Source organism: Scyliorhinus torazame, chromosome 15, assembly GCF_047496885.1.
Source record: "Scyliorhinus torazame isolate Kashiwa2021f chromosome 15, sScyTor2.1, whole genome shotgun sequence".
In the NCBI taxonomy this organism is placed as follows: domain Eukaryota; kingdom Metazoa; phylum Chordata; class Chondrichthyes; order Carcharhiniformes; family Scyliorhinidae; genus Scyliorhinus; species Scyliorhinus torazame.
The window spans coordinates 20,064,682-20,071,584 of NC_092721.1; the positions used below are offsets into that span (position 1 = coordinate 20,064,682).

Sequence of the window (6,903 nt, forward strand, 5' to 3'; positions counted from 1 at the left end):
CCAGGTCGGGAGCGAGGTCCCAGAGGAAGACTTCCTGGGGAAGCCAAGGAGACGTTCGTAAGGTGTTTGGTTGGTCGTGGTATTGAGGCTAGCATTGACTGGATGGAGTGGAGGGCATCCGGGAGGACTTCCTGCCAGCGGGAGACTGGGAGATTCCTAGACCGCAGGGCCAGTAGGATGGTCTTCCAGACTGTTCCGTTCTCCCTAACTCCCTGTCCGTTTCCCCGGGGGTTGTAACTGGTCGTCCTGCTCGAGGCAATGCCCTTGCTAAGCAGGAATTGACGCAGTTCATCGCTCATAAAGGAGGACCCCTATCACTGTGTATGTAAACGGGGAACCCGAACAGCGTAAAGATACTGTGGAGGGCTTTTATGACGGTGGTTGCGGTCATGTCGGGGCAGGGGATGGCGAATGGGAACCGGGAGTACTCGTCAATCACGTTCAGGAAGTACGTGTTGCGGTTGATGGAGGGGAGGGGTCCTTTGAAATCCATACTGAGGCATTCAAAGGGACGGGAAGTCTTTATCAGGTGCGCTTTCTCTGGCCTGTAGAAGTGCGGCTTGCACTCCGCGCAGATTTGGCAATTCCTGGTGGCTGTCCTGACCTCCTCGATGGAGTAGGGCAGGTTGCGGGTCTTGATGAAATGGAAAAATTGAGTGACCCCCGGGTGGCAGAAGTCCTCGTGGAGGGATCGGAGGCAGTCCACGTGTGCGTTGGCACATGTGCCGCTTGATAGGGCATCAGGAGGCTCGTTTAGCTTCCCGGGACGATACAAGATCTCATAGATGTAGGTGGAGAGTTCAATTCTCCACCGTAAGATCTTGTCGTTTTTGTATCTTGCCCCGCTGTGCATTATCGAACATGAAAGCAACCGACTGTTGGTCAGTGAGGAGAGTGAATCTCCTGCCGGCCAGGTAAGGCGTCCAATGTCGCACAGCTTCTACTATGGACTGGGCCTCCTTTTCGACTGAGGAATGGCGGATTTCAGAAGCGTGGAGGGTACGTGAGAAGAAGGCCACGGGTCTTCCCGCTTGGTTGAGGGTAACCGCCAGAGCTACATCAGACGCGTTGCTCTCGACCTGGAAGGGGAGGGACTCATCGATGGCATGCATCGTGGCCTTTGCAATGTCAGCTTTGATGTGGCTGAAGGCCTGGCGGGCCTCTATCGACAGGGGAAAAGCTGTGGATTGGATCAGTGGACGGGCCTTGTCCGCATAGTTGGGGATCCACTGGGCATAGTAGGAAAAAAAACCTAGGCAGCGCTTCAGGGCCTTGGAGCAGTGCGGGAGGGGGAACTCCATAAGTGGGTGCATGCGTTCAGGGTCGGGGTTATAACTCCATTACGCACTACGTAGCCGAGGATGGCTAGGCGGTCGGTGCTGAACACGCATTTATCCTTGTTATACGTGAGGTTAAGGATTTTTGCGGTCTGGAGGAATTTTCGGAGGTTGGTGTCGTGGTCCTGCTGGTTGTGGCCGCAGATGGTGACATTATCGAGATACGGGAATGTGGCCCGTAAACCGTACCGGTCAACCATTCGGTCCATCTCTCGTTGGAAGACCGAGACCCCGTTAGTGACACCGAAGGGAACCCTTAAGAAGTGGTAGAGCCGCCCATCTGCTTCGAAAGCAGTGTATTTGCGGTCACTAGTGCGAATGGGGAGCTGGTGGTAGGCAGACTTAAGATCCACCGTGGAAATGACCTTGTATTGCGCGATCCTGTTGGCCAGGTCATATATGCGGGGGAGAGGGTACGCGTCAAGGTGCATTAATCTGTTGATGGTCTGACTGTAGTTGATGACCATGCTATGCTTCTCCCCGGTCTTTACAACCACTACGAGCTCTCCAGGGGTTGTTACTAGCTTCAATGACACCTTCCTTCAGTAACCATTGGACCTCTGACAGACTAAAGATCCGGTCCTGGGCACTGTACCGTCTGCTCCTGGTGGCGACGGGTTTGCAATCCAGGGTGAGGTTTGCAAACAGGGAAGGCGGATCGACCTTGAGGTTCGCGAGGCTGCAGACTGTGAGGGGGGTATAGGGCCGCCGAATTTGAAAGTTAGACTTTGGAGGTTGCACTGAAAGTCCAACCCAAGGAGTGTGGCTGCGCGGAGGTGGGGAAGGACGTAGAGTCGGTAGTTTTTGAACTCCCTTCCCTGGACCGTGAGGTTAGCTACACAAAACCCCTTGATCTCTATTGAGTGAGATCCGGAGGCCAGGGAGATTTTTTGATTAACAGGGTGGACGGGGAGAGAACAGTGCCTTACCGTGCCGGGGTGTATGAAGCTCTCCGTGCTCCCAGAGTCGAATAGGCAGGACGTTTCATGCCCATTGATAAGCACCGTCTTCGTAGCAGTCGAGAGTGTTCGGGGCCGAGACTGGTCCAGGGTCACCAAAGGCTAATCTTGGCAGCAGTTGGATGTTCTATTTGGGCGGTGTGTGGTCAGCCAAACTGGGGTCCTGGGAGTCCATTCAAGATGGCGGCGCCCACTGGTCGCACAGGGCTGGAGGTGCACAATATGGCGGCACCCATCCATCACACGTGGCGTCCGTGGGACAAGATGGCAGCTCCCGGAGGCCACACGTGGTCCTGGAGGAGGAAGATGGCGGCGCCCGCTGGCCGCATGGGGTCCATGGAGAGGGGTGTGGTGGCGGTCCTTATTCACCTTGCTGCTGATTCCCCGACATCCACATGACCCGCGCCCCACAAAATCCCTCCTGCCATTACTCACGTGAGTGGCTCCTCGATTCTGGGCCTCTAATCGACGCCATTCCGGCAGCAGTCACAGCCTTCCCAGTGAAGATAGCGTTCAAAACAGCCGCTGGCCTCTGATTGCCAGCAGCTCTTGGCGGGCGGGGCTTTCACTCCTGGGGTCCTTGGTCTTGGGAAATAGCCGCACAGTGGTTAGCACAGTTGCTTCACTGTGCCAGCGTCCCGGGTTCGATTCCCGGCTTGGGTCACTGTCTGTGCGGAGTCTGCACGTTCTGCCCGTGTCTGGGTGTGTTTTCTCCGGGCGCTCCGGTTTCTTCCTCCAAGTCCCGAAAGACATGCTGTTCGGTAATTTGGACATTCTGAATTCTTCCTCTGTGTACCCGAACAGGCGCCGGAATGTTGCGATTCGGAGCCTTTCACAGTAACTCCATTGCAGTGTTAATGTAAGCCTACTTGTGGCAATAAAGATTATTATTATTATTAAGTGCCTGAATGGCACTTGCTATCGGCGGGCCTGCCTGGTAGAAGGAATCTGGCGGGGGGGGGGGGGCTCCCCAGCCAGCACAAGACACCCCTGAGACCCCCATAAAATCCAGTGCCTGATTGATGTTCAATGCTTTGTGATAATTTGGACGATTTTCTTCTATCTTTCAGGATTTTAAGTTGATTGTATCTTTTGAAATTGCTTCTCCGAATTGAATAGAACAGCTGCTTATTAGCCAGACCAGAATTACTGTGATAGCTTTTTGCCAGACAAGCATATAGAGTGGTATTGAACCAAAGCAAGTCGACGCAGTTAAAAGCCACACTCTGGCTGAGTGGAGGAACAGGTTCCAGGGCTGAATGGCCGACTCCTGTTCCTATGGGAGTTTCTGGATTTTAAATGACTCACTGAAGGCTCATTTAATAAGGAACCATCCATCGTCTAAAAACTGAACCAGTCACACAGAATTATTTACATTTGAATGATCTCTCTTTCCAGCCTAATGCTACCAAAATGTGTAAAAAGTTATCAATAGCAGCTTGGCACAGGAATTTGAGTAGTAGTATTTGTTTTTAAATCGCACAGCTTTCACTGTCCAATCAAAATTAAACAAAATTACCCAGGTTTTTCCACACCAGCCTCTGCCGCAAAGGAACAGAAGGGTTGGTGATGTGGACCCCGCGTCCTTGGCCTCAAAGGACCTGCTGCTTTGCACCTTTGCTATGCTAGGAGCTGAGTCAGCCTATTTTCGTAATAACTCAGTGCCTTTCGCACAGAGCGTATAAAGCAAGGCGTTATATTAACCATCAACAGCACATCTATGTTAAAGGGGCGGCTGGTCACCTTAAAAATATTCTGCCCCTGTTGGGACAGATGTGGCTGCAGCAGGATGATCTATAGTTAGGGGGTGGCACGGTGGCGCAGTGGCTAGCACTCCTGCCTCACGGCGCCGAGGTCCCAGGTTCGATCCCGGCTCTGGGTCACTGTCCGTGTAGAGTTTGCACATTATCCCCGTGTTTGCGGGGGTTTCGCCCCCACAACCCAGATTATGTGCAGGGTAGGTGAATTGGCCATGCTAAATTGCCCCTTAATCGGAAAAAACTGAATTGGGCACTCTAAATTTATATTGAAGAAAACAGGATGATCCATAGCTCACTTCTAAGATGTAACTTCCTTTTTGCAGGGGATGCCGGATGGAAGATCATTCTTTTTTGAAATAGGAGAATGAAGAAGAGAGTGAGAGCAGCCAGGCGGAAAGAACGGAAAAACGGAAATCCGTTCCTTCTGAAGCCTGAATCTGGAAGTACGTCCGGGACAAACACAGAAATGTATTGAAAGGTTTCCAGGTCAAGTCCATAGAATCCATAGAATTTCCACAGTGTAGAAAGAGGCCTTTCGGCCCATCGGGACTGCACCGGCCCTCTGAAAGAGCACCCCACCTTGATCCACTCCCCCGCCCTATCCCCATAACCCTAACCCCGGAACCCGACTGAACCTGCTCATCTTTGGACACTGAAGGGAAATTTAGCCCAGCCTAACCGGCATATCTTTGGAGTATGTGCTCAAACTCTGTCTAATTTTACAATGCTGCGTCTTAAAAACTTTAGTCTGAGCGAGAATGCACAGTGCTTTGGTAGCTGTTGATAGCCCCATTTTAGCATTGCACTCAGTGTTAATGTCAATGTATTTTCCTCAAGGACCATGAGGTGTGGAATAAGGAGTAACGATTTAGCACACTTTCAATACAAAATATGCGCCGGCTGCATTTTCCCTGATTCTCAGGAAATGGCTGATGGCCAGTGTATTTCAGACCTTCACACGCACCAAACTCGCTCCCCAGCAAACCCTGGGCTAAAGTGGAATCCACTCTCGGTAAGCAACGGCAAACTTCATGAAGTACGGCAAGGATTAAAACAGACGGTAACCAAGAACGCACGCTGGATTGGTAAAATCATCTTCTGCATGGGTTCGGCAATTATTTGGCTGGACAACCACTTGTCAAATTCTGGTGAGCTTCAGAGGGCCTTGTGCAAAATAACCAGTTGTGTTAATAGCAGCTAGAATTTAAATCTGTTATGGCATTCGCTGTATGATGAACCGTTCTTAGGTTAGCTAATTAGTTGTATTAGATTAGCAATCATAGGCCCCTCATTAAAATACCATACAATATTCATATTCTGAACATGCTGCATTTAAACTTGGAGTATTTTAATGATTTTTTTTAGAAAGCAGGGTTTATTTACAGGTATCAGTTACGGTTTACAGGTTTACAATTTGCAGGTATTCACGATGGCACAGTGGTTAGCACTGCTGCCTCACAGCGCCAGGGAGCCAAGTTCGATTCTGGCCTCGGGTGACGGTCTGTGCGGAGTCTGCACGTCCTCCCCGTGTCTGCGTGGGTTTCCTCCGGGTGCTCCGGTTTCCACCCACAGTCCAAAGATGTGCGGGTTAGGTGGATTGGACGTGATAAAATTGCACCACATTAGGCTGGATTCTTTCCACCGCAAGATCGCCACGGCGAGACAAGTCCATTGACCTCGGGCGGGATTCTCCGGTCGTTGGGGAGGCCAGAGTAGTCCAGGGATGTGCAGGGAAGGTCGGCTTGCGGGGATGGGGTGGGGGGGAGCGGGCCTGGGTGGGGTGCACTTTCAAGGGTCAGTGCAGACCCGATGGATCGAATAGCCCCCTTCTGCATTGCAGAGGTGTTATGATTCTATGAATCTATCAGGATTTCCTCCAATTTGTTTCTGATGAGGATGAAATAATCACTAATCAATAAATCATTGGAATCAGGACAACGTAAAAAGTTTACCAGAGCAATAAAATTGTTTGACTGGCATATTTACTGGTATATTTTATTTCCCATCTATACTATGCCCACTGGCACTTTAAACCGCGTTGATCAAATCTATTCCAATGTTTAACACAAAGTCAGCAGAAATAAGGAGATAATCAGAGGATAAAAAGGTTAGGTGGGGTTAGTGGGTTACAGGGATAAGGTGGAGGTGTGGGTGCTCTTTCCAAGAGCTGGTGCAAACTTGATGGGCCGAATGGCATCCTTCTGCACTGTTAATTCTACGATTCTATGATGATTGACATTCTGAGTTTTAATGCTGCTCTCAGTTTGCCTCCATGCCTACTTCCTCTGCTCAAATGGCAGCTGCACTGTTTGCTTAACTTGTAACAGGATGAATGTAAAAACAATTTTAAAAAAGTAATGGGTGGGATTTCCCACAGTTGCCCAGCAGCATATTTTCCAGCGGTAGAAGCAGTCTGCCACTGGTTGGCAGCGGGATCTTCCGATCTCGCCGATGTCTCCGGGGTTTGGCGTGCCCTGCGCCCTCCACCACCAGGGAACGTGCTGTGAAAAGCTTGCTATCGGTGGGTCTGAAAAATCCTGCCAGCGGGAGCACCGGAAAATGTTGGCACTGATTCTTAATCAAGCAAGTACTCAGTAAAAAAAGAATTGGTTCTGAACACAAGCGCTGTGCCAATGATTGGTGATTTAAACAAAAGGATTCTTTTGTGAGGACTAGGATTCCAGGAGAGCTTTTCATACACATGTTACTCACTGATCAACACTGTTCCAATGACTACTTTCTACTGGCTGAAGGCAGGCCCAGCCCACAGCACCACGATCTCTACCACAGGGAGAGCAATGTTGTCAGTCCCAAACCACCCGAGCCAGAACAGGGGTTGAACCCCAT

At 50.6% G+C, this 6,903-nt stretch overlaps 1 long non-coding RNA gene across 2 annotated transcripts in view; it reads left to right on the top strand.

Annotated features, from left to right (window-relative positions):
• LOC140391369 (uncharacterized) overlaps window positions 1–5,742 on the top strand; it is a 214,172-nt gene extending 208,430 nt beyond the window's left edge. For both annotated transcript variants that reach the window (XR_011935013.1, XR_011935014.1), the window contains exon 3: window positions 4,380–5,742. This is a non-coding gene — a long non-coding RNA (uncharacterized lncRNA). The remainder of the gene's footprint in view (window positions 1–4,379) is intronic.
• The last annotated feature ends 1,161 nt before the right edge of the window (window positions 5,743–6,903 follow it).